This window comes from Grammomys surdaster, unplaced genomic scaffold (assembly GCF_004785775.1).
Source record: "Grammomys surdaster isolate TR1022 unplaced genomic scaffold, NIH_TR_1.0 171, whole genome shotgun sequence".
Taxonomy (NCBI): Eukaryota; Metazoa; Chordata; class Mammalia; order Rodentia; family Muridae; genus Grammomys; species Grammomys surdaster.
Genome location: NW_021604619.1, coordinates 1,756,576 through 1,783,791, shown reverse-complemented (window position 1 = coordinate 1,783,791; position 27,216 = coordinate 1,756,576). Strand labels below are relative to the sequence as shown.

At 40.9% G+C, this 27,216-nt stretch overlaps 1 pseudogene across 1 annotated transcript; it reads left to right on the top strand.

Moving 5' to 3' along the window:
* The first annotated feature begins 24,117 nt into the window (after positions 1-24,117).
* Positions 24,118-25,927, top strand: LOC114621062 (annotated as a pseudogene). The gene has a single exon (XR_003711386.1). The product of XR_003711386.1 is annotated as a protein phosphatase 1 regulatory subunit 14B pseudogene (transcript).
* Positions 25,928-27,216: the final 1,289 nt, after the last annotated feature.

Sequence of the window (27,216 nt, the reverse complement as noted above, 5' to 3'; positions counted from 1 at the left end):
GTGTGTCTGGGGCATGAGTAGGAGAGAAACTTTAGTCTACACCATTAGGATTCTTTCTGTGTCTATTTTAAAGTCATCAACTACGTATTGAAAAGTAGGAAGAGAGAGAAAGAAAACAGCCTTGAACTGGATAAGAATCCTGCCACACAGCTGGAACCTCAGTGTTTGCATCTCTCAATTGTGGACCATAGGACTCTTCCATGAGCTCTTCAAGGATTATGTCAGGTACATACATCAAGTGGTAATGCATAAGCCACATTGTGTGTGTGTGTGTGTGTGTGTTTATACCCTGGTCAGAAGACAACTTGTAGTATAGGAGTTGGTTCTCTCCGTCTACTATGTGAGTCCCAAGCCACATAAATGCCTCACAAGTCCTTAATAAGCTTTCCATTTGTTTTTCAGGTATTGTTCGTTTACAACTCAGCTGTAGTTTCCAGATGTAAAGGTCTGAGCAAAGATCTCTGGTGCTTACTTTTCAATGACCCAGTGATCTGAATTTTGTTGTGTATGATAATTCCCTCACTTCCTGCCGTGTTAAGTTCACTGATTCACATCTTCAGTGCTTGGGAATTTGGTCATATGTCATCCACTGATGTCAGTACAACAGGCAGGCAGAGTTGTAGCAGGAAGTATTTGAAAAAGTGCCGGTGCTGCTCAGGCTAGCTCCCTGGGTGGCAGAGGCGCGAGTCCAGGAGCACCAGTCCTGCCTCCCCGAGACCTTAGCGTGGCTGCTGTCTCTGCCAGTCAACTCTGTGGAGTCTATGTCTCTAAGTATGGCTCTTGGGCCAACTCTGCCACCCTCATAATGCTTGGCGCAACCCCAGACAATATCCGCCATCCTCGTGGTACTCGGTAGAATGCAGACTCTTAATGCTTAAAGATTATCCAATGGATTTGTATGTTAGCAAATGCTCAATACAGAAGATGCCCACACAATTAGAATTGTAAACCCAGTTTCCTAACCTTGATATGAATAACTGCTAGAGACACGAGGGTAACATCTCCTGCCATCTTTCCTCTCCTCATTCTTCTTCTCCTTCCCCTCCTTCTCTTTCCGTTCCCCTCCCAACTATTCGCTCCACCTCTCTCTTCTACTGCCCAATCACAGAGCTCCGTTGCAATGGAGGAAAGGTTCCTGCAACACAGAGCACCAATGTAAGTCATCTTAGCACCCTGTAATGGTTTTTACGTTTTTATCAATAATTATTTTAAAATTTGTATTACATTATGTATTTATTTACATGTATAAGTCTCTCTCTCTCTCTCTCTCTCTCTCTCTCTCTCTCTCTCTCTCTCTCTGCTTGTGTGCGCACACATGTGTCCCTATGTCAGGGTCAGAGGACAGCCTATAGTACAGCAGTTAGTTCTTTCCTTCTACCATGTGGGCCTGGTATGAATCTCAGATTGTCAGACATAGTAGCATAATTCATCATGCCATCTCTCTGGCCCTGTGTTAACTCTGAGATGCTTCAGTGTCCCAGTACAGTGAGACCTTGTTACCTCTGACTCCTGCGAGGCAGCACTAACAGTAGTTGACACATGTTGCTGATTCTGTGAGTTCATCTGTTGCTTCAGTTTCACAATGCCAAGCTTAGAGCACAAGTGAACAGGAGCGAAGAGTGGATGCAGGAGATGAAGGGTTAAAGAACACGAAATACTTTCTTGCAGATGTGAGTACTTTTCTGAGATCAGTTCTAAAACTGAATTGATGGTCTGGGTGTGGTGGGACAATATTTGTTGAGATGTGTTGTAACTGTGACTTTAACCACTGTTAACTCTCCTCAATTAATACTCTATAAGAAATATACGAAAGTTACAAAGAGTTCCAACACACATGGTTACCAATCTCAGAAAAGGCACAGTACAGAATGCCCCAATGATGAAGCATGACATCATTTCAGAGAAACTTCTGAGGCATTTTGACATTTTGAAGCTAAGAGCTCATAAAAGGTCAAAGGATCAAAAATTAATTCTAAATAAAGGTTGGCTTATGCATTTGAAGGCAGGCCAGCTTTATGTAACATGTGCTGCGGCCACTCGAGACTGCTGGTGGTGTGGTGTTGGTCTTGCCAAAGGAACAATCTTTGTCTGTGTTTACTCAGACACTTTCATGATGTGGTCTCATCTCCTGGATTCCCAATTCCCTTCTAATTTTTAATTCTTAATTTCCAGTTCAGTCTTTGTACCGCCTTAGGACTTTCCAATGCACCACATTACTGCAGTAATGTCTGTTGTGTTGCCTTTATACATTTATTTATTTATTTATTTATTTATTTATTTATTTATTTATTTTGTTATTCGAGACAGGGTTTCTCTGTGTAGTTCTGGTTGTCCTGGAACTCACTCTGTAGACCAGGCTAGCCTCGAACTCAGAAATCTGTCTGCCTCTGCCTCCCAAGTGCTGAGGTTAAAGGCGTGCGCCACCACTGCCTGACTGCCTTTATACTTCTTATTCCTACCTGTCCAATGTAAATATGTTTCCAACATTAAAAAAAAATCAAGAGAAACTGACATTTTCAACCAAAAGGAAATTACAAGAGACAAAATTTCTTTTTCTGGCCTGAACAACAAAAAGCACAACATATATGAAACAGTGTCATTTGAGATACTGGACATCTGGGGATGAGACATTGTTAAAAGCAAGAGAGTGAACCTGGACTTTCACGTTTGCCGTTTGACAGACCCCGGAGAGGGATTCCAGGTCATCGAGTCACATGTCTGCACTGTGTCAGTTCTGGGAGAAAGGAACTAAGTCATGGATGAAGGCAATGCCCAGGAATGACTTTAAGTTGCGGAGTTTGAGTCATATGTTCATAGAGTAAAATTACTAAGTTTGCTATATAGAATACTACATGGGAGAATCCTGTGCATAGAAGGAGCTCCGTAGGTACTCAAAGGAGTCTTGGCACTGTATTCAACTAAGCAACTACTAAAGAAAAGAACATGAAGACTAAATGAAAGTGGCTAGCAGTCACACTGGCCACAGATAGTGCCAGTTTCTACATGACATATCAGAAAACTGCATAACTAGGAGGTACGTGGACTCTTTTCTTGTGGCAAACAGCTCATTTTAGGCTGAGCCACGCTCCATTCCCTCTGACATATCTTAAGGGCAACAACTGAAGTAAAATGTTAATATGTAACTTATGTCCATCTTAGAATAGAAGCTAAGAATATTTATAATAATACAATACTGCTCATGGGGGCAAGACAGAATATGAGATATAACATAATGTATAGCAGTCAGTGTTGTACGTAATATCAAAGTGCTGTATTTTCAGCCAGATAGGCCAATGGTTATATGCTATATCAAAATCAAATTATATAATTATACAGATTTGACACTGAAAAGCAATATATAGATGAGTTATTAACATAATTAAGTATGCTGAAGGAGGCAAGTTTTGCATAAGAATTCATGCTTCAGACTGCCTGGGCTTTATTCTAGGTGTCAGGACAGACACTGGATACTGAGTGAACTGCCAAGAATTCAAATGATCTTCTTCTTCCCCCTCTTCTCTCCCCTCTCCTCCCCACCCCCTACTTTCTTCCTCTCCCCTGCACTGCATCACATGGACTTCAGTGAACATTAGCTCACTCAATCTCTATTTCTGGCTCCTTTTGTAAGCTGCTAGCTGCTGCACAGTTCTGGCATCTGTGAAACAAGAGGATTTGGGCTAGTTCACTAAGTGTTTGGTTCTCTCGGGTTACATAAGGTGTAATTTTCCTCGACTTTTTTTTTTTTTTCCTAATGAACCAGTGAGTGATACCTGCTCCTCTGCTCTCTGAAGCAACCTGTAAATATTGGTCATTTGTCCTCTCACAGAATCTTCTGCCACTTTTTTGTTAGATAGTGTGGATCATACCATTTGAGTGTGTGTGTGTGTGGGGCGGGGGAATGAATCAAGCTTTTCAAATTGTTTCAAAAACTGTAATGTAGATGAAGTTCACTTGAATGTATGTATGTATTTTAAGTTGAAGATAGACTGTGTATTCTTCCAGCAGTAAGAGTTTTATGATTTAATTAAGTTCTTTCCTATACTGCATTTGAATAAAACATAATTCTGGGAGTCTATCTGTCTGTCTATCTATCTATCTATCTATCTATCTATCTATCTATCTATCTATCCATCTCCTTTCTATTTATAGATATCTTTCTGGCCATTTAACATATTCTTTTCAATGGTGAAACTTTTATAATTTAGTTATATGCCTTCATATAGGAATAATTTTCACAATTCTGGTGGTTTATAATCACGCTCATATATCTATATATCATCTATATCTATCTTCTATATATTAATCATCTATCTATCTATCTATCTATCTGCCTATCTATTTATCTGTCTTTCCAGCTATCATGATTATATCCATCGGTCTATTTATATACTTGTAGGTTCCCATATCCCTAGCATCTGGAGATTCACCCCAATCTCAAATAAAAATATTTTAATCATACTATAAAATGCTTTTCTTATAAACAGTCAGCATGGCAGGGCTTTGAACTGCATTTACATTAAAATTGATATTAACAGTAATCTGGAGATGAGTTGAAGTATTCAGGGAGGTTTGCACAGGTTGTATGCCTTCTTCTAGAGCAGGGCATGTACATCTACCCAGTGGTCCTGAGACTGGTTCCCTACCCTCGTGCACAAGTATCAAGGGATGACTCCGTGTGTGTGCTTAGCAACAATGGTGATAACCCTTCCCTTGTTTCCTTTTATCAAGCTCTTCAGCTGTCATGTTCTTCATTCCTTTTTAGCTTTATGTCTTTCAGTTTCATTCTGAACTTTCATTTACATGTAAATAAGAGATGAAAGTCACAAAACATGATTTTCAATAAATGCAGTGTTTTTTAGAGTGAAGACACCATAATATTGCAAAGGTGTGTCATATATTGAGTGAAATACAGCAACTTGGAAATGTACACAGGACACAGGAAGAACGCAAACATGTTGTCACATCAAGGTAGAGTGCCGAGCAAGAGTTTTAATAGCAATATTTTGTGGTTTGGTTTCCCTCTTTGCCACTGTAAATAATTTAATGTTGTGTTTCAATGTCACACTTGTGGAAGGGACTCAGTAGCAAACCTGTTTAAGCTGCAAGGTGAGTTGTTGCTGCACTTTAGAGTTGATGAACCATGTAGCTAATAATCCTGTAAACAACCCGATTCCTTTAGTATTATATCTGGGGTTAATCATTTATTTTATTCAAAGATAGATCATTTATTCATTTAGTTCCATACTAGGGATGCCATAAATGCATATGCAATGAACAGTATTGTAGACAAGTATAGGAGACAAAAAAATTACGTAAAGACATCATATAAGCAAGGAAAAAGTGATTTGTGCTTTGTCATTGGTACTGAGTTCTAGAAAGTAGAAAGTCTCAAAAACAAACAAAAAACCCAAAACCAACCCAAAGCAGTTTTGCTGTTTGGGTGGCAGCCTGAGCAGAGGATTTGCTGAAGTGGCAAATTAAAAGAGTTAATCTCCAGCTATTAAAAGCTGCACAGAAACCTCAGGTAATATTAAACCTTTGCAAAGGCACTTCTTCAGATTATGTGCCTCGCATTTTGGATGACAGAATAATTTACTTTCCAAATCGGGATGTTCTGAGGGTGAAAGGAAGATTACCAATTATTCTAGCTAACAAGAGTAAACTTACTATCTTGGGGAATTGTGAATGGGGCATTGAATGTGAAATAAAAGGTTCTTTTGTTCTTGTTTTGTTTTGAGATAGGGCCTCATTATTCAGAGCTGCCTTGTCTGGACTTCACTATGTAAACCAGACTGGCTTCAAAGTAAAATGGCAGATTTTGTTTTTGATTCAGCTATACTTAGAAACTGGCAAGGTAGCCTGTTATCTAATATGTCTGTATCCATAAATACACAGATGCATGTATTTACATATACATTTGTGTATACAAATACAGAAACTCATACTATCAGAAATATAAAACTTCTGGGTGGACCAGGAAATGAGTCTCCTATTTTAATCACAAAATATTTCTAGTCAGTTTCCTGTGCCAAGCACTTCCCACATGGGAATTCTGTAAGAATGCAGCAGAGCTGCACAGGAAGTGTAAGAAAGGAACGCCACATTGGAAAGCTCGGAACTTGCAAAGGGCAGCTAATATGTTTGTCTACCCTCGTTTCTGTGTGTGTGCCGGTGGTTGAGAGTGTGATCAAGATATATTGCATAAATGTATGAAATTTTCAAAGAATAAAAAAGTTGCAGGGTGGGCGTGGCAAGGAGAATAAATGGAGATAGGTCTATCTTGTTCTGAAGTGTCTACAACTTTCTCTGGGAGATGGACAGGTCGATGCTTTATTACTTTCTTTACTATGGATGTAAATAAGTGGCTGTGGAAAGATACATATCTATAGCTCTCTGAAAGTATGTATCTTTAGTATTATTTGGTGACATTTTAATCCAGGCGCCCATGTTCTTTGCTATGAAAATTTACAGTGTTCAGAGTTTATACATCATTGCCCCATAGTTGACTATCAATGAAAGTACAGGACTAACTTTTCAGTAACAAAAAAAATTAAGGTCAAGTTCAGAATCTCTAGTGTGGGCTTATGTTCCCCTAGACTTCTCATTCCCACCGAGGATATATAAACCAAATGAATTCCATACAAACGTCTGGGGTAAGAAATATAAGCATTATGTCTGCTTTTTTCACGGCCTACGAAAGTCTACTTGAACCTGAGTCAAGAGAGAGTTTTTATCATGTTTCCACCGGGTATCTGTCGTCATTTCTGCCTCCATTGCTGTGGTAAAGTGTTTTGACAAAAGCAATTTACAGAAGAAAAGATTGATTCTGGCTCACTGTTGAGAAACTTCCTTTGCTCTAACAGCAGCTGTCAGTACTACCCAACCGCAAACACATTAGTGTTAGGCAGGCTTTATCATGGTCACTGTTGGATCTAAGCAGGGACCCTCTGGGTGGAGGAAGGAAAGAATTGGAGAAGGGATGAGAAGCCAGCCTTTTATTGAGTATATAGTGCATGTGCAGGAGGACAAGCCACATGAGGCAACTGTGGAAATGTATCATCTCTTGGCAGCTAGTGATGCCGTTTTCTGCTGTTGCTGGGTCCCTCGGGCTGGCCATAGAGGTGCCTGATGGTCCTACTGTCACCAGGTCTCTCGGGCTGGCCACGGGGGTGCCTGTTTGATAACAATCACCCTCACCTGCACTTGCTGGCTTTCATTTGCTTTTCTGTGTCTATTACCAGAGAAGGAAGAACAGGTCACATCTCCTTTCAGTGGCACGTTTAGTACTTTGTGTAAATGGGAGTCAAGGGCTCCTCTAATTTCTGAGCAGGGGCCTTAAGAGAGTATCTTTGTGACTAATAGAATTCATTTGAGGGAATTATGGGGTAGAATATGAATGTGTTAGAGGAGAGAGCATCTTTTCAGGTACAAATTGGAATCCATCTATTTAGAGTAGAGTCCTTCTTGGGCAGAGCTTGTCCCGGTCTTCACTCATGCTCTCCCTTGCCCCATCGATCGTCTGAGTACATGATAGCCACCATGAGTGATCAGTTCCTCTAATTACAGCAGGGCTTGGGGGTGGGGTACTATGTCACACAAACTATGTCCAGATATGGGATTGAGCCGTTGCACTGAGCTCCTTAGGTTTGTTGTTGAGGAGTTTGGTGTTATTTATTTTACTTCTGCTTTTAGTATGGATTAAGGGAGTCTCTTCTTCTAGGAGTACCTGTTGGTATTAGCGAACCTGGATTCTAAAAAAGGTTAAGCAAATGGATGTTTTGTAAATATTCTTTGATCCTCTATAACTGTCACCTTTAAGCCTCCATTTGCACTGTTTTGAAAATGGGAATATTGACTCTGATTTGAGAACTACAGTAAGGATCAAATGGCTCTATAGAACCAACTGTAAGAGGTTTGAGGGGCTGAAACAGGTTGTTCAGTGGTTAGAGCACTTGCTGCTCTTCCTGAGGACCAGAGTTCATTTCCCAGCTCCCAAGTTGGGTGGCTCACAATGACCTGGTAACTTCAGATTCAAGGCATTTGATGCCATCTTTCTGGCTTCCGTTGGTACCCACATACACATGGCATACACTCACATGCACACACAAATACATGTAAATAAAATCCTTTTTAAAAGGTTGTGTAATTGGTAACGTTATGTAAAGGGGTATAGGCTAACATTCAGAACACTATAAACTCAAATAGTATTACATTTGATGCTCAACAATATCTGAATGCTTCTATTCTAAAATCTTTAGGCATAGCATTTAAACTAATCACCATAATTACTCTATAGAGTATACTATTATCACTCCTGGTTTTAGATGCAACCTTAATTCATACACGGGTTCAATAATGCAAAATTAATTCAAATGAAAAATTACTAATAAGGAAGGTTTAGCTGTCTTTAAGGCTCGAATACATTTCCATGGTAACAAACAGCATTAAAAAGTAAATTTATCCAGTGGGTAGAAAGCCCAGCTCTCCACACAGTTTGGAAGAGCTAATAATAACCATAAAGAGAACCCTTTCCGCACAATTGACCCAGCCAAAGCTTGGCCACTTGCTGGTTTAACAAGATCACTTTCATGTTTTTTACTTCTACTTTTATATCTAGGTTAAAGGAGCCCCCTTATTCTCTCCAAAGTGCCCGTGGGTGTGGGTGAACTCTGTTAGGTATATTTCTGGATGCAAGAGGTGCTAAGCAAACAAATTAAATCCTTTGATCTTTTGCAAAAGAAAATGCCTTTGTAATTGTCAACTCTTTAGCGAAATTCAGTTCCTTTCTAATGTGAGGGATCAAATGCCAGAGTAAACACGGATGATTCCCCTAGTTTATAGCTTGATGTATTAAGGTATTAATAAAAATCACTAAGATCCTATTGCCCAGAACTAGTTTCATTATAATTATGTAGCTTCTAGAGTTAAAAGGTTAGATGGGCAAGTATTTAGTGTATTTCGTTTTCACTTAGATTTCAAAAAATGAAACGTCAGAGGCATCAATAATTAGCTTTTTAAAATTAAGAAGTCTAAAAAGTTCTCATTATTCTCATTGTCTATAGATATGTGGTCCTAAAATGGGAAGGATATACGGCCATATTGACTCACTATTGCTGATATTATAGTCTTGAGATCTAGTGGCTGCCACAGATTTCCTGTTTTTGGCTCTGTGTTAAGCACTTCACTTGTATAATTGGCTTACTCTTTACAAGTCAACATCTTCTGTATGATAGAGGTTATTGGGTTTGTTTCTTCTTCACCACTTTGTACTCTTTCCCCTTGCTACAGCAACAGAAACTTTAGCAAATCACATGTCATCCTGTGAAATCAGATGTAGTCAATGGTTAGATCCTGGCTAAGGGAATGTGAGTGGAAGGGGTTTGTATAACTTCTGAATCAAACCTTTAAAAGAAGAGAAACATGATCTCCTTTCTCTTACTCTTTTCTGACTAGAATATAGACTTCATGGTTTCTGAAAGAGAAGCTACTTTTTAAGAGATTAGAGCAAGCCAAAAATAGCCCAAGGCTACAGAATCCTGCTACCACCTTATCAGCCCTCCCTGTTCCTGTCAGAGAGAAGCCTAACACTATTTCATTTGGTGGCTGCTGTTCCTTTTCTTTTGTCTTCCTTGCTTTTCTCTTTTATGTATCCAAGCGATGAACCAGTGCTTCTGATATCATTTTCATTCTCATTTAAAAGCTATTTAAGCAGAGATACAAAGAAGTTAAATCATGAAGTAGTACAGCGAGAATTTATACCAGCTCGTCTGTTGTCAGATTTTGCCTCCTTAAACAAACACAGTACTTTCCTATTGCTGATGAAGTACCATATGCAGCCATGTATGTGTGTGTACGCACATGCATGCATGCGCAGACACACACACCATATATATGTATATTGTAGTTAACACATGAGTTGCTGTGGGGGATTGTTTTTTTTTGCTATTCACTTCTGTATTTGGGAGCACATAGGGAATCTGGTTTAAATTAACTTGGGTGTGGCCAGATCTGTATAGGAAGAAGAGTAAAGCTAATAAAAAAAAAAAAAAAGCCTGGAACAGGGATTGATGGACCGAAGAAGTGAATGTGACTCAGGAGGTCCAATGTCTGCACGAGAGACAAGATCATCAAATGGGATGGGTCTGTGATGAAGATGACGTAGATAATAAGTGATTTCATAGCATATGTCACCTCAGGTTAACTTCAGGCACAATCAGGGATGCTGACTTCTCACTGTTGATACTGTTAGTTTTGAGTCCCATAAGACAGCAATGGTGTAGAGAGACACATGATGCTCTTTAAAGTTAGGTTTCTCTTTAAAGTTGACCTTCTGTCCTAGTTTGCTAGCACCACCCATAGTGGGTTGTATCTTCCCACACCAATCATTCATCAAGAAAATGCCCTCACAGACTTGCCCGCAGGCCTATCTGATGCAGGCATTTTTCTCAGTTGAGGTTCCCTCTTCGAAGATGACTCTAGCTCATTCCAAGTTGATATGTAAACGAACAGTGGGGCCCTCTCCACAGTGGTCTTCAGTTTTAAGTCTTCCTAGCTTCCTGAGAGGCACCAAGAGCAATGCTGAACACTGCTGAGTTCCACCTCTGTTTACCTTGGCCTCTTCTATAGGATTCTTGACAGCAAGGGGCATATAAACTTTGAGACTAGAAAGTCACCACTCCTAAAGTTAGAAGGCTCTGGCAGTGTTTCAACATGACCCCCTGCTTTCCACATTGGTTGACCTAAATTCCATTTCAGAGGTGTTTCCTCTCGCCACAGGCTTCTTCACATCTCTGCACTTCATTTTCCTCAAGTGTGAACATCATCTTGCACTGAGTTAGTGTTGAGGTCATCCACAGGAATAGCCAGCCTGGCATCATTTATCCTTCTTAGTAATGCTGCAAAAGAGGTCATTGCCATATATTTTCTTCAATACATCCCTATTCTTCCCTTCCCTAGTTATTTAGATAACGGGGCATTCTATGCATTCATGCCTTTTATAAGAAACCATGAGAAAGGAAATATCTCATTAAGAGAGGTGACTTGCATTTGCTCAGTCTGCTACTAAGGCATAAAAAGAATTCCACCTTTAAGAAAGTAGTGTTGTCCCAGGGATACCCATAGGAAGATTCATATGGACCCCATATTTCTTTTGTCCATAATTGTCTTGTCATGGAAAGGAAATTTAATTCCCAACTTCACAAATGCTTCTCTAGGAAAAGAACGACAATGACTTCTGATCCTAGAGACTGCAATAGGATGCAAATCATTTAATTGGTAACACTCTATGCTTGGAGGGGTGCTCAGTGCAAGGGCCCCCTGCCCAAGGTGGGTGAGATTCAATGAATTAAATATGAGCCTTGCTCGAAAGGGATCTGTCATTCCAAGGCAGAAAATAGACACATGCATAAATAATTCTAACCCAAGACACATCCTGATATGTGCTTTAAAACAAGTACAAAGGAAATGCTAGAAGAACAGCAAAGACGAAGGGCATAGACCCTGGCTTCTAAATGAGATCTCCTAGAAAATGTGAGAACTTGTCAGCTTCTTGGTGCCAGTCAGTGTCTTGGTGAATGCTAATTCAACTCAATACAGTCTGGAATCACTTGGAAAGGTGACCTTAACGAAGAATTTTCTAGCTCAATCTGGCCAGAAATCATGCCTCTGAAGAATTTTCTAAGTTGAGTTATTTGAGGTAGAAAAACCCATCCTGACTATAGGAAGCACTATTTCATGGGCTGGATCCTGGACTGATACAAAGAAAGTAAGCTGAACACAGGCATTCCTTTCTTCCTGCTTTAAAAAAAAAAGATGTGGCTTTATTTGTGTGTGTTCAAGTGTGTATGTGTCTAGGTATATTAACACATGCATGCACAGGTCAGAAGAGGAAGTTAGATCTCTTGAAGTAGGAGATATAGGCATTTATGATCTGTCCCTCCTGAATGTTGGGATCCAAGATCTGGTCTACACGATTGAACATCATAACAACTACTGAGCCATTTCTCTAGGTCCATCTCTACTTTTTGATCATGGAGGCAATGTAATCAGCTGTGTAAAACTTCTAACACTGGGACTTCTTCAAAACAATGAACTGTAGTCTGTATCTGTGTGTGGGGAAAAAAGCTGTAGCAGAGTCTCGGAGGCTTTCCACATGGTGGGTCCCACATACAGGAGAAAGTTCTGGAGTTCTAAAGGCTGGAGGCTTCGGCAATGGCAGGCCCCAATGATACGAGAAAGTCCTTAGTTCCCAAAGGCTTTATTTTCATGGTGGATGGTGAATGGATCTGGATGTAACCCCCTGAAACTCAGGGCAGACCTGAGTTAAATAGGGACGGAGAAAGGGGGAGGGTCTGGGAAAGAATCCTTAATTTGCTCTGCCCTCTGGCCTTCATTAGTATGTAGATCTCTAGGGCCGGAGGCCTTTAGTCACACCCTCTACCTATGCACTTTGGGAGGGGCTGTAATGGCCTATGTGACTGAACAATGTAGTTCTATGGAGACTAGACTGCTTGTCAAGACCCTGGGTTCTAGGGACATGGCCGAACACCTGCTGGTTCTCCCTTGGAGTCTTGGGGTTCCAGGCTCATGCCCAGCCATGAACCAAGGTACCCTTATGCAGTCTGACATCTGTGAGCTAATAAAAATACCTTTTCCCCTGATATTCGATAAAACCCTACAATTCCTGAAGGCAGGAGTCTAGGTGATGAGCACCTCCATCCGTATCTACCCCATGTCTACTGAGCTTAGAGTAGACAAGAATTTTTGGAAAGGATCTCAATGTAATGGAGACCAAAGTTTGTTTCTATGCATGATAATTAATAAACATAAAATACTTAGAAATATTATAGTCAAATAAATTCAGAAAATACTGGGATAAAAAAGAATTAAACATCCTTTCCCTTAAACATTGATTCTCTCAAAATGTTTGCAAAGTCCACAGGGAATCTCCACAATAGGATGATAGCGTGAAATGGTCCCTAAAGACGACTGCTTGCTTTTCTCAGTAAGCATCTTATGAGTCTAGTGTTTCATGACAGACAGATATTTAAGGAAATGCTGATTTAAGAACTTTTATTATTCAGTAACCTTTTCATTTAGAACTGTTTTCTTATTGTTAGCCAAAAATCTCATATTGGTTTTGAATAATTACCACAGAAATCCACAGAACGCTTATAACTGAATATATAAAGTAATTGTAATTCTAGAAAAGCTTCTAACCCAAAGGAAAAGAGGTAAAATAGTTAAATATTACTAATAGAAGTTTATAATAGAATGTGTATTATATTCTCATTTTTAAAACTTTCCAAGTAAAATTTAAGATCTTGTCTTTATTTAGAAATAGAAAATACAAAGATACGTTCTATCACTCACCTCACCAGCCACCCAGTGGCCTGGACCCAGCCCCAATTCCAGCAGACTTCAGTTGCTCAGCCGCAGGCCACACCAGTCAGAAGAACAGGTGAGTGACCCATTTGCCAGATGAACTGCTCTATACCTTAGACTAGATTCCAAAAGACACATTCCACAGCCTCCTTCTCTTCTCTTGCCACCTGACCTTTGGGGTGAGGCCCTTGCTACCAATTGTGGCAATAAGCTCAGGTGCAAGTCACAGCAGTCAGAAGAACAGAGACCACACCCCGACACTGCTTGCACCAAAGGCCAAGCTAGTTGCCAGAAGTCAAGCCCCTAACCTGGCCAGAGACTCCCTAGTGGATCAGAGGCCAAGCAGGCCACCAGAAAATCCAGCCCACAAAGACAAGAGGAAACAGAAACCAAGGAACAAAACACCCATACAACAAAGACAAACTCAGAAATTTGCACCTAGATATATAATCGTCTGAAACACAGATGACTAAATACTAGTGCAAAAGCACAGTCAACAACAATGAGAGCAGTATGGTACCATCAGAGTCCACAAAACCTGACTATTTCAATGGAGTCAAAGCACAAGAAAATGACCTTAAAACCAACTTTATGGTTGACCATTCCTCCAGTCTCTGCTCCATCCTCAATTCCTAAATTTCTGGAGGACAGGATAGATTTTAGGTCAAAAATTTGTAGGTGGGTTGCTGTGCCTATTGCTCCATTGGGGTTCCTGTCCAGTTACAGGAGGCAGACTCCATGGGCTCCATATCCCTAATGCTGAGTGTCACAGCTAAGGACACCCCCTTTGATTCTTGGGCACTTACTTCTCTTACCTAAGGTTTGCATCTCTTCCTGAAGATGACCTCTACCTCCCCCACATCATAGACTGCAGATTTCCATTCATTCTCATGGCCATCCAGCCATCCTCCGTGCCCTCCCCACACCTTACCCTGATCCCCCTCACTCCCTTCCCTATCCCCTCTTCCACCCAGTTCTCTTCCCCATCTGTCTTTCACGACCATTCCATCCCCCTTTTCAAATGAGGCTCAAGCATCCTTGCTTGTGCCTTCCTTCCTGTCCAGCCTCCTTGAGTCTGCTGATTGTAGCATGAGAATCTTCTATTTTACGTTAATATCCACATATAGGTGAATATATACTATGCATGTCCTTTTGGGACTGGTTTACCTCATTTAGAATGAGCATAACTTGAGATCCATCCCATGTTCTAGCATCAATTCTTTATGTTATTAATGATATTCAGTTATGCTTGCAGATAGTAGTCTAGCATGGCTGCCCACTGAGAGTTTCCACACACCATCTTACTCTGACAAAGACATATACTTACAGCTAAACAGTGGATGAAATTTTGGGACTCTTATGGAAGAATAGGAGGAAGGATTGCAGCTCTCATTGGGGTAGGAACTCCACAAGAAGACTAATAGAATCAACTAACCTGGACCTTTGGGGCTCTCAAAGACTGAACTACCAACCAAAGAACATAGAGACCACACCCCCACCCTGCTTGCACCAAAGGCCAAGTTAGTTGCCAGAAGTCAAGCCCTTAACCTGGCCAGAGACTCCCTAGTGGATCAGAGGTCAAGCAGGCCACCAGAAAATCCAGTCCACAAAGACAAGAGGAAACAGAAACCAAGGAATAAAACAACCATACAACAAAGACAAACTCAGAAATTTGCACCTAGATATATAATTGTCTGAAACACAGATGGCTAAATACTAGTGCAAAAGCACAATCAACAACAACAAGGGCAATGGACTGGACCTAGGCCTCCCTGAACATATGTAACGGATGCACACCGTTGTCATCATTGTAGGTCCTGAACAACTGGAGCAGAGCCTATCCTAAAGGCTGTTGCTTACATATGGGCTATATTTTTCTAGCTGGGCTCCCTTGTCTGGGCTCAATAGGAGAGGAAGCACCTAGCCTCACAAAGACTTAAAGTGCCAGGGTACGGGGGATATACAGGGGACCCACAGCTGCTCAGAGGAGGAGAGGAAGGATGAGGGGTGTGGGAGGTGGTGACCTGGAGGGGGATAGTGAGCCAGATGTAGAATGAATAAGTTAAAAAAAAACAACAAACCAACTTTATGAAGATGATAGGGGCCCTAAAAGAAGAAATGAAAAAGTACTTTAAAGAAATCAAGAAAAAGAAACAAAAATTGGAGGAAATCAATAAGTTCCTTACAGAATGCCAAGAAAGTCAAGAAAACACAGTTGAAGGAAACTGTTCAAGACCTGAAAATGGAAATAGCAGCAATAAAGACAACACAACCTGAAGGAACTTTGGAGATTGGAAATCTAGGTAAGCAAACAGGAGCTACATATACAAGCATAATCAACAGAATACAAGAGATGGACGAGGGAATCTCAGGGTTGAAGATATATGATAGAAGAAATAGATTCATCAGCCCAAGAAAATGTTACATGTAAAAACTTCCTGATACAAAACAGCTAGGAAATTTGAGACACTATAAAAAGATTAAACCTAAGAATGATAGGAATAGAAGAAGGAGAAGAATTTCAGTTCAAGAACCCAGAAAATATATTTAACAAAATCATAAAGGAAAAGTTTCCTAACCACAAGAAGGACATACCTGTAAAGGTACAAGAAACCTACAGAACATAAAATAGATTGGATCAGAAAGAAATTACCCCCAATAATATTCAAAACACTATATACATGGAACAAAAGAAGACTATTGAAATCTACAATGCAAAAGGCCAAGTAAAATATAAAAGCCAACCTATTATAATTACACATGACTTGTCATCAGATCTAAAAGCCAGAGAACCTGGAGAGTGTCTTGCAGTCCAAGAGACCATGGATGTACTATACTCAGCCAAACTTTCAATCAGCATAGATGGAAAAAAAAACAAGATATTTCATGACAAAGCAAACTTTAAACAATATCTCTCCTCAAATTCAGTCCCACAGAAAATACAAGAAGGAAAATTATAACCCTAGGACATTAACTACACCCATGAAAATACAGGCAATAAATAATCTCACACCAGGAAAACAAAAAGAAGGAAAGCACACACACACACACACACACACACACACACACACTACCACCACTTACAACCAAATAACATTAGAATTAGCAATCATTGTTCATTAATATCTCTCAATATCAATAAACTCAATTTCTCACTTGAAAAAAAATCCACAGGATAACAGAATGGATACAAAAAAATAGGATTCATTCTTCTAATGCATACAAGAAACATAACTCAACATCAAATAGAGATTACCTCAGAGTAAAGGGCTGTAACAAGGTTCTCCAAGCAAATGGACCTAAGAAGCAAGCTGATGTACCTATTCTAATATCTAACAAAACAGACTTCAAACCGAAATTAATCAAAAGGGACAGAAAAGGACATTTTATATTGATCAAAGGAAAAATCCACCAAGATGATATCTCAATTCTTAACATTCATGCCCTAAACACGAAGACAACCAATTTCTTAAACATTGCTAAAGCTTAACTCACACATTTAATGTCATGTATTAATAGTAACCGACTTCAATATTCTACTCTCACTAATGTATAACTCATCCATAAAAAAAACTAAACAGAGAAATAATGGAGCTAACAGACACTAAGACTCAATGGATCAAACAGATACTTATGGAACATTTCACTCAAATACAAAAGAATATAGTCTCTTCTAAGCACCTCACAGAACAGTCTCAACAATTGACGACACACTTGGACACAAAGCAAGTCCTAACAGATACAAGAAAATTGAAATAAACTCCTTGTATCCTATCAAACCACCATGGATTAAAGCTGGATACAAACAACAACAGAAACAACAAAAAGCTTACAAATATATGGAAACTGAACAACTCTACTGAATGGGCCAAGGAAGAAATAAGAAATTAGACTTCTAGGATTCAGTGAAAATGAATGCATAACATACCCAAACTTATGGGACAGAATGAAAGCAGTGACAGGAAGAAACTTCATAGCACTAGGTGCCTTCATAGAGAAATTAGTGAGATCACACACTAGTGACTGAACAGCATACTTGAAAGTTCTAGAACAAACACACCTAAAAGGAGTAGAAGGTAGAAAATAATAAAACTTGGGGTTGAAATCAATAAAATAGAAACAAAGAGCTGTTTTTTTTTTTTTGAGAAAATCAACAAGATAAGCAAACCCTTATCCAAAATAACTGAAAGGCAGACAGAGAGAGAATACCCAAATTAACCAAATGGAAGATGAAAATGGGGACATAATGATAGACATGAAGGAAATCCAAAGAATCATTAGGTCACACTTCAAATACTTCTACTGTACAAAAATTGGAAAATGTAAAATAACAAGTTTCTTGATAGATACTACTTATCAAAGTTAAGTCTAGATCAAATAAACAATTTAAATAAATCTATAACTCCAAAGGAATGAGAATCTGTTCTTAAAAGTCTCTCAACCCCACCAAAAGCCCAGGGCTGGATGGTTTTAGTACAGAATTCTACTACACCTTCAAAGAAGAGCCAATACCAATAATCCTCAAATTATTCCACAAAATAGAAATAAGAAATATTCTCAAAGTCATTTTATGAGATACAGTCACCCTGATACCTAAACCACACAAAGATTCAACAAATAAAGATAATTACAGACTAATTTCCATCATGAACCTTGATGCAAATGTTCTCAAAACTCAATCCAAATCCAGCACATGTGAAAGATTATCCACCATAGTCATGTAGGCTTCATCCCAGAGACGTAGGAATGGTTCAACAAATGAAATCTGTCAGTGTAATCCACCATATAAACAAACTGAAAAAAAAAGTCCCACATGTTCATCTTATTAGATGCTGCAAAAGCCTTGGGTCCAATACCTCTTCATGATAAAAGTCTTAGAGATATCAGGGATACAATAGACATGCCTAACAAAATAAAAGCAATTTAAAGTAAGCCTAAAAATAACATTAAATTCAATGAAAAGAAATTTAAAGCATACCTACAGACATTTGATTTTTGAGAAAGGAGCCAAAATGGAGAGTATCTTTAACAAATGGTGCTGGTCTAACTGAATGTCTGCATGTAGAAGAATGCAAATAGATCTGTATTTATCACCATGCACAATACTCAAGTCCAGGTGGATCAAAGACCTCAATGTAAAACCAGATATACTAAGTCTGACAGCACAGAAAGTGGGGAATAGCCTTGAATTCGTTGGGACAGAAGACAACTTCCTGAACAGAACAATGGCTGAGGCACTAAGATTAACAATTAATAAATGAGACCTCATAAAACTCAAAAGCTTCTGTAAGGCAAGAAACATATTCAGTAGGACAAAATGACAGCCCACAGATTAGGAAATGCAAATCAAAAGTGACTCTGAGATTCCATCTTGTACCTGCCATATGGATAAGATCAAACCTCAAGGGACAGCTCAGGCTGTTGAGGATATGGAGCAAGAGGATCACTCCTTCACTGCTGGTGGGAGTTCAAACTTATCCAACCACTCTGGAAATCAATTTGGCCATTTCTTAGAGAGTTGGGAATAGATCTACCTCAAGACCCAGCTATGCCACTCAAGGGCATAGTCCTAAAAAATGTTCCATCCTACCACAAGGATACTTGCTCAACTATGTTCATAGCAGCTTTATTTGTAATAGCTGGAAACAACTAAGATGTCCTTCAAATGAAGAATGGAAAAAGAAAATAGGGTATATTTACACAAAGGAGTATCTCTCACAGTGAATTTGTAGGCAAATGGATAGAAGTAGAAAAAATAATCGTGAGATAATCCAGACCCAGAAAGGCAAATATGATATGTACTCCTTTATAAGTGGATATTACCTATAAAGTAAAAGACAGTCATGCTACAATCTACAGACCCAAAGAAGCTAAGCAACGAAGAGGACTTCACAGGGGACACAAGGATCCCTGAGGGAAGGGGAAATGGAATAGATTTTGCATGTGAAATAGGAACAGGTGGATTTGGGAACAGGAGGGATGAGATGAAGAGAGGAGGAAAGGAGAAAATACTGGGAGAAATTACTGGAATTGGGGACCATTTGGGGAGCAAGGTGGTTAACCTAATTCAATGGAAACTCCATGGAATCTACTAGAGTAACCCTAGCAAGTACTCCTAGTAATAGTGGACATGGGGCCATCTTCTGTAACCAGACAAGGCCTCAAGTGGGACACCAACCCAACCACAAAACCTTCGATGGGTTGTCCTGCCTAGAGGGTGTTCTGGAATGGGAGCCTAGCAGAATCATCATCAAAGAGACCAGAGAGACTTCGTCTAGCAACTGATCGGCGCAGATACAGAGTCTCACAGCCGAACATTAGGGGGATCTTGGGGAGTCCTTTGGAGGATGGGGAGGAAGGATCGGAGTTAACCAAAGTAGTCAGGGGCACCATGAGAACAGGGCCCATGAACTCATGGTCTCATGGTCACTTGCAGAGATCAGGGACTCTGTAGGGGTCTGTTCTATGTCCTCCGCATATGTGTTATGGCTAAGTAGCTTGATCTTGTGGGAATACTAACAGTGGGAGCAAGGCTGTCCCTGACTCTTTTACCTACTTTCGGCATCTTTTTCCTCCAACTGGATTGCCTTGTCCAGCCTTGATGTGATGGTATGTGCCTGATCTTACTGTAGCTTGTTATGCTGTGTTTGCTTGATGCCCCTGGGGGGCCTGTTCTTCTTTCAGAAGCAGAGTGGGATGAATCTGGGGGAGAGGGGAGGTGTCTTAAGGTTTTATTGCTATGAAGAGACACCTTGACCAAGGCAACTCTTATAAAGGCAAACATTTATTTGGAGCTGGCTTACAGTCTCAGAGGTTCACTCCATTATCATCATGGTGGGAGCATGGCATCAAGCAAGTAGACATGGTACTGAAGGAGTCAAGAAGTCTACATCTTGGCTCCATCCCAACAGTGACACATCTACTACAACAAGGCTACACTTACCCCATTAAGGCCACACCTCCTAATAATGCCATTGGTTGTGAGCCAAGCATTCAAACACATGAGTCTATGGGGGCCAAACCTATTCAAACCACCACATGAAGTGAACGGGGGGGGGGGGGGAAGGGGGGACAGGGGAGGAGGCTGAGGGAAGGGAAGGGAGGGGAAATTTCGTTTGGGATGTAGTATATGAGAGAAGAGTAAAAATTATTTTAAAAAGAAATAAAAAGTAAATAAAAAGTGAAAAATATATAGATGAAGAGCTCTGAGAATTAAAAAAAGAGGGCAGGGCACACACGCGCACGCACACACACACACACACACACACATTAATGACTGTCAATATTGCAGTTTTTGCCTTGATCTTAATCTTCGAGCTGTGTTATTTGCAGATTCTGCCAGGAAGTAGAAAGCCCTCAGATTCAGAGACTTTAGAAGACTTAGGTGTTAAGCTTCCCTGAAAAGAAAAAAAAAATTCCTTTAGCAAGATGTGCTCCTTTGTGTGCCTGTCTCTCTTAAGTGTACTCACTGCAGTTATGTGATGTTCAGACACCATTTCATCTGATCTTCCAGACAGTTCATCTGCTGTAGCCATCTCTCTTGAAAAGCAGTTGTGTAAAACCAACTTGATAAACTTAATTCTGTATCCTAAAACACACTCTTATTATAAATATAGCGCATGCTCATTGCAGAAAACATGGGAAGCAAAGCAAACTACCCGGAAAACTGTGGACCTCCCATGGCTCACGTCACTTCCCGTTTGCTTTCCTGTGTCGGCTTTACAAGGATGTAAAGGTTGTGAGTCGGGGATCAGCATGCTCTTCTCCTACTGTGTCAAAGCACCTGATCTAGCAAGCAAACACTTAACAAATACATTGCATGGACAGGATAAAAGCGTGGCTTTTATGCTGACCCCTTTGAATTTTTCCTATTTGTATCCTGTTGATTTTCTTCCAGGCCTTTAAAATGGGCTCTCTTTAAATGCATCACCCTCGCTTTTTCTGGGCAAAAAAAAATTTTTGTTACCACCTGGCTCCTGGTCTTCTGAGGCTTTTATTGATCCAGGACAGACTTTTTCATATGGATAGGCCTGGAGGAATCTTTTGTTTTTCTCTTTAGTTTTCCATAAAGGAAAACCAAGACAACACAATACATTGCCTCAAATAACAGCAATTTTTCTCTGACTTGAGGCCAGATTCAACTTGAACCTGATTGCCACTATCCCAGAATGCAACACTGATAACCCAACACTATGACTCGCCCTGAGATCTTCCTCTCCACATGCATAGGAGTCCACCTGAGGAGGAGTTAAATTTCTATCCCTGGTTCAACTTAGGAGCCATAACTTTCCTCATCAGAAGACTGATTTAGGTTTGCAGGCATCCTTCCCTGCTGACTCTGCAGTGAAGAGCCCCAAGGGGTCATCCTCACAGCTGTCACACTGGTGTCTGTTGACTTAAGTTTTTCCTTTCAGAAAAGTATAACTTGCTTTGCTAGCATCCTTCCCAGCTTAACTTCTTTTCGTGTTAAATGTCCTATTATATAAAGGGGGAGTAGCATCTATATTCTTTTGTGTGTGCCAGAGCCTAGTTTTTTATCAGTTGAATTTTGAAGGTACAAAGGAGCTGAAAGACCCAGCAGCAGCCAATGCCACATAGCAATTCATGAAAGAGATGGCCTCTTTTCTTTTCCTTTTTACTGCTCCCAAACCTCCAATTAGCACTTGAAAGTACTGTGCCCATTGTAATAGAATTGGATGGTTTTATACTAATTAACGTTATTTTGGTGCACAGTGACACACACACACACACACACACACACACACACACACACAAAAGTCTTAAAATTAGTATGAAAAATTTGTGCATTGGGAGAGAGTCTCATGTGGTGTTTTCCAGCCTGGAAAGGCAAGGATAAACGTGCCTTTCATGGTCATCCTTCATTTTCTGTTCATTCTGTTCATTATTTCCTGTGACGCTCTGAGTCAGCACAGGCTCAATTCAGATCAGGTCTCTCTCTCTCTCTCTCTCTCTCTCTCTCTCTCTCTCTCTCTCTCTCCTCCCACTTCCTGTTCCCACTTACTGTATAGTATGGGTTATAAATAAACCATGCAGAGATTTGGAGAGAGTATTCTAAACATCCCTGTAGTTCAAATCATTTCAATCACAGAGCCTCATATATGTTTCAATTGTATGCTTTGGTTCTTTTTATTTTATTGACAAACAAAATTACACGTCTCTATTGGATACAACAGTTTTTTTTAAAAGAAAATGCATATACATCATAAAGTGACCGAGTCAAGCGAGCTGAGAAGCACATCCACTCCCTTGTTTACTCACGTTGAGAACCCATGCAGGTTCTCTTAGTGACTTTCCACTGTTGATAACTGAAGTTTCCAGGCTGTACAATAACTGTCTCTTCAGTTTTGGTGTTGAGAAAACGTTCCTATAGGTCCAAGGTGTCATCTGATGACATCCTTAGCTTTTAGAATGGTGAAAGCTAGTAGCATGCAAAAATAATAAGGTTCTAAAAGGTTTCATCTATGAGTCACACAACATGTTAATTCCAACACAGAGGTGGGTAACAACTAGCTGTTCCAGAGGGCTAGAACTAGTCCAAGATAAGGTATCTAGCCTTTGTTCCTGAAGAGTTCCAATGTCTCTGCTGTACTGAAATTCTAATCAGTCAATCAGTTTCTGCACACAGAGCTTCATCCAGGAGCTTCTGTTCACATTAGAGGACCAGATATGACAGAGCTGTGGGTTCCATCACACTTGAAGATGTTCAAGAGTCTGAAAGAGTTTCAGGCCTTGCCCAAAGAAAGCAGAATTTATTCTCCCAATGTCCCTATTGAGAGAGTAGGGAAGGGAAGGCGGGTCTAAGGAAATAGGACCAAGGTCCCTGACCTTCCCAATCACACAGTGAAATAATGTTTTCTTGTATTTCTGGCCCAAACGTGTTGAAAAGTTCCAAGGACATTTCTGAGTAAGAAGCTTCTAGAAATACCGTGGGGCCTGGAAACTCTGCTACATATTAGAGTTACTTCTACTGTTTGCAGACCTTCTGTGTGGGTTTTGCCATCTGGAAAGCTGGGGTTTCCAGGAGGTGGGGAACTTGGATTTTGTGAGCCATGAGAAAAGAAGAGATGGTGGTCAAGTCTGTGGGGTACCAGAACTGTGTGACAATAGTACTTTCTGGGAGCTACTGTCAGAGATGAGCTTCAGGGAGGTATAGGAATGACAGAAGGGTGTGGGGCCCCCCTGAGTTCCTAGTGTAATCACGTCCATCTGTTTTTGATCAGAATCCAAGACTTGCCATCGCAGGTGCCCAGGCTGAATGGGGTTCTTAATAGTTTTCTGTTTCAAACCTGCAGCAAATTCTTTGTTTACTGTTAATGTTCTGTAACATTTGTAACTTTTTGATAAAGTTATAGAATGTCCAGGGTCTACCTCTTCAACCTCCTATTCAAATTGACTTTTAGTCTTTGATGCTTTCAAATTCTTAAAGTCATTGCTGGATCTTCAGATATACTCATGGCTTCCTGTTTTTGCTATCAGCTTGTATAACATGCTGTCAATAATAATAATAACAACAGCAACAACTGCATGCAGTATAACATTTATACTTCATTTATAGTATTCATTTGGTAATCCCGTAGTAGGGAACACCAAGAACACTAGGGCAGCCCCACCCCCACCCCCTTCCCAGTCCACGAGCTAACCTGAGCCAGTGATCAGCTGGGGTGTAAATGTGGGGGTGGGGAATCCGGGAGGCAGCTGCGCAGGCGCATATGTGGCCCCACCGCCATGGCGGACAGTGGCCCCGCGGGGGCCCCAGCATTGACTGACTCGGGCCTGGGGCCAGGCAGTGCCAACACGGGGCCCCGAGTCAACTTCCAGAGTCCCCCTAGGACCCCAGGCGAAACCTCTGGCCCAGGGAACAACCCGGATGAAGATGGTCAGGTGAGACGGCCAGGGAAGATCATCGTCAAGTACAACCGCAAGGAGCTACGGAAGCGCCTCAACCTGGAGGAGTGGATCTTAGAACAGCTCACGGGTCTCTACGACTGCAAGGAAGAGGAAATCCCAGAGCTCGAGATAAATGTGGATGAACTCTTGGACATGGAAAGCGATGATACCCGGGCTGCTAGAGTCAAGGAGCTGTTAGTTGACTGTTACAAACCCACCGAGGCCTTCATCAATGACCTGCTAGACAAGATCCGGGGCATGCAGAAGCTGACCATACCCCTGAAGAACTAAAAAAAAGGTACTGACTCGGATGACCTTGGCTCCCACAGGACAATCGCTGTCCCCCAACGTCGTAGCAACAGCAATACTAGGTAACCCTGCAGCCAAGCCTGGTGCCATGAGCAGGGATCCTATTGTCCCTGCCCAGGGGCCACTTCTCTTGCCCTCAGTTTTCCATTTTGGTTTTTTATTTTTATTTTTGATTGTTATTAAACTGATGGGACTTTGAAAACGAAGAACCACACAAGGACCATAAGTAGAGAATTGTAACTTTGGTAATTAACATTCTTTTCTCCCTAACCTCTGTGAGTCACATCACCTGAAAACTGCTAAGTTTGAAATCATGAGCAGTGTGTGGTCCTTTTTCTAAATGAAACCTCCTTCAATTTCTCTAGGGATTAAGGAGTAATATATTTTAAAAGTATAACTGTCAACAAGTGAATCATACCCATAAAAATGCTAATTTCATTTGTTTGGGTGATCTATCAGTTCAGTAGATTTGTAAAATGACAGTCTACAACGCGATGGTAGAAAATGCTGAAGGACAGTGATGTCCTTGTCTCCAGGGAGCAAAGCCCCGTGACATGTGACCAGGGGAGAAAGTACACATGCAGAAGAGGGAGGAGCAAGGGAGGACAGAATGAAGGACTTGGAGCTGCTGTCATCCCTTCTTCTCTCTGAAGGAGGAGTTAAAATCATCCCCCTGCCCACCCACCTCAGAGGATGGAGAACCAGGAAATCTACCCTTCCAGGACCCAGAGCGATTCCAAGGCACTTCCTGCTAAACTTAACTTCCACCTGGCAGCCTTGCCATTGCTCAGTGCCTGGCTAGTACTCTCCAGCTGGCTTCGAGGCTTGGCCCATCATTTCCCAATCCACAGCCAGGACCTGAGCTAAAGCCAGGATATCATCCCAGGCTTGCTGGGGTTAGCAATGTCGGATGAATGTTTCAGCTTCTCCTGTTCTGAGTCTAAACAACAGCCTGCAGCTTTTAAAGACCATGAAGCTGTTTTCCTGCCTGCTATGGAGACACAGGGAATTGGTATCCTACATCTTTGGGTTTGAATTCTGTTCCTGTCACTTACTGGCTTTGCAAGTCCAGGCAAATCACAAAACCGTTTCAAGCGTTTGTTTTGCTCCTGTTAAATAACAAAGACCCACCTCATATGGTGAGAAGTTACCTCCAGTACACCAAGAGCTGGCAACAATTCCCATTTCTTTTGTTGGGCCCCCCCCCCCCCCGCCTCTGTTCTTACAAGTTTTGTTACTTTCAGCTCATTTTCTTCATTGAATGGGGACAAGGAAGGCAGTAATAAAAATGTACATTTACAGTTGTTTAGAAAATAAAATTAATAAGCCGAAACATGTTAAACAAGATCCATTGATATTAAATGCTCAGTATTGTTCTAATAGATAATTACATTCATTGGTGTTCAGATCTGGATCTCTGACTTCGGAAGCAGAGAAGTAGGGCCTCTCTTTTATTTTTCTCTAGATACCGAAAGGGAAAGAAAAAACTTTATCCAGAACTACCCTATCCTTCATGGGGTTTACTATCAACTTCCAGCCCAAATCCTGACCCCATCCCCTGCACACTTTCTGCTGGAGCAAGGACATATATACAGATCCTTGCTTTATCATTAAGTAGGGCCTGAAAGGCACTCAGGAGACACCTCATCAGTTGATAAAGAACTCTCTGAATGTTTGTAATTTGAGATAATTATTGGGCCTTTTGTTGAGGGCTATTGAAATCCATCTTCCAATCATTTCAAACGAGGCTCCAACACCTGTTAAGTTTCACAGTAAGTACACATCTGTCTTTCATTGATACCCATCCACCCCTCCAGCCATTACAGCCTGAGCTGGGTAAGATCCTGGTCAGGAGTCAGGAGACATAAAAAAATCATTCCAGCTAGTCAATGGTATGGTGTGGTGTGGTGGTTTGAATATGCTTGGCCCAAGGAAAGTGGCATTATTTATAGGAGGCCTTTTAGAGTACGTGTAGCCATGTTGGAGAAAGTGCATCACTGTTGGGGCTGGGCTTTGAAGCTCTGCCCAGTTTGGAAGAGTCAGTTTCTCCTGGTTGCAGTCATATCAAGAGGAAGAACTCTCAGCTCCTTACACTACATGCCTTCCTGAACACAGCATGGTAAACATGCTCCTGTCTTGATGATAATGGACTGAACCTCAGAAACAGTAAGCCAGCCCCAGTTAAATGTTGTCCTTTACAAGAGTTGCCTTGGTCATGGTGTCTCTTCATAGCAGACATGTGGACACAGAATCCAGTGATGTGAATTCATGAGGCAGGCAAGGCAAAGGATTACACAGAGTGAAAGTATCATACAGGACTGTCTTTCTTGCTGTTTAAGGGAAGCTGGGTTTTCACAAAGGTGCGAAAATATCAGGTGGGTTGTAAAAGACTTATTTTCCCTCTACCACTTCCAAAATTTCCCTTAACTGTCCTGAAGCACACACCATATGAACTTTTGAGAGGCAAAGCTTAGAGATCCATTGTCCTCATGTCTAGCTTAGAAAACAGTTGCCCTCCAGGTGGAAAAGGCTGCTTCTTGCTTTTAAGCATATTTCTCTCTCTCTCTCTCTCTCTCTCTCTCTCTCTCTCTCTCTCTCTCTCTCTCTCTCTCTCTC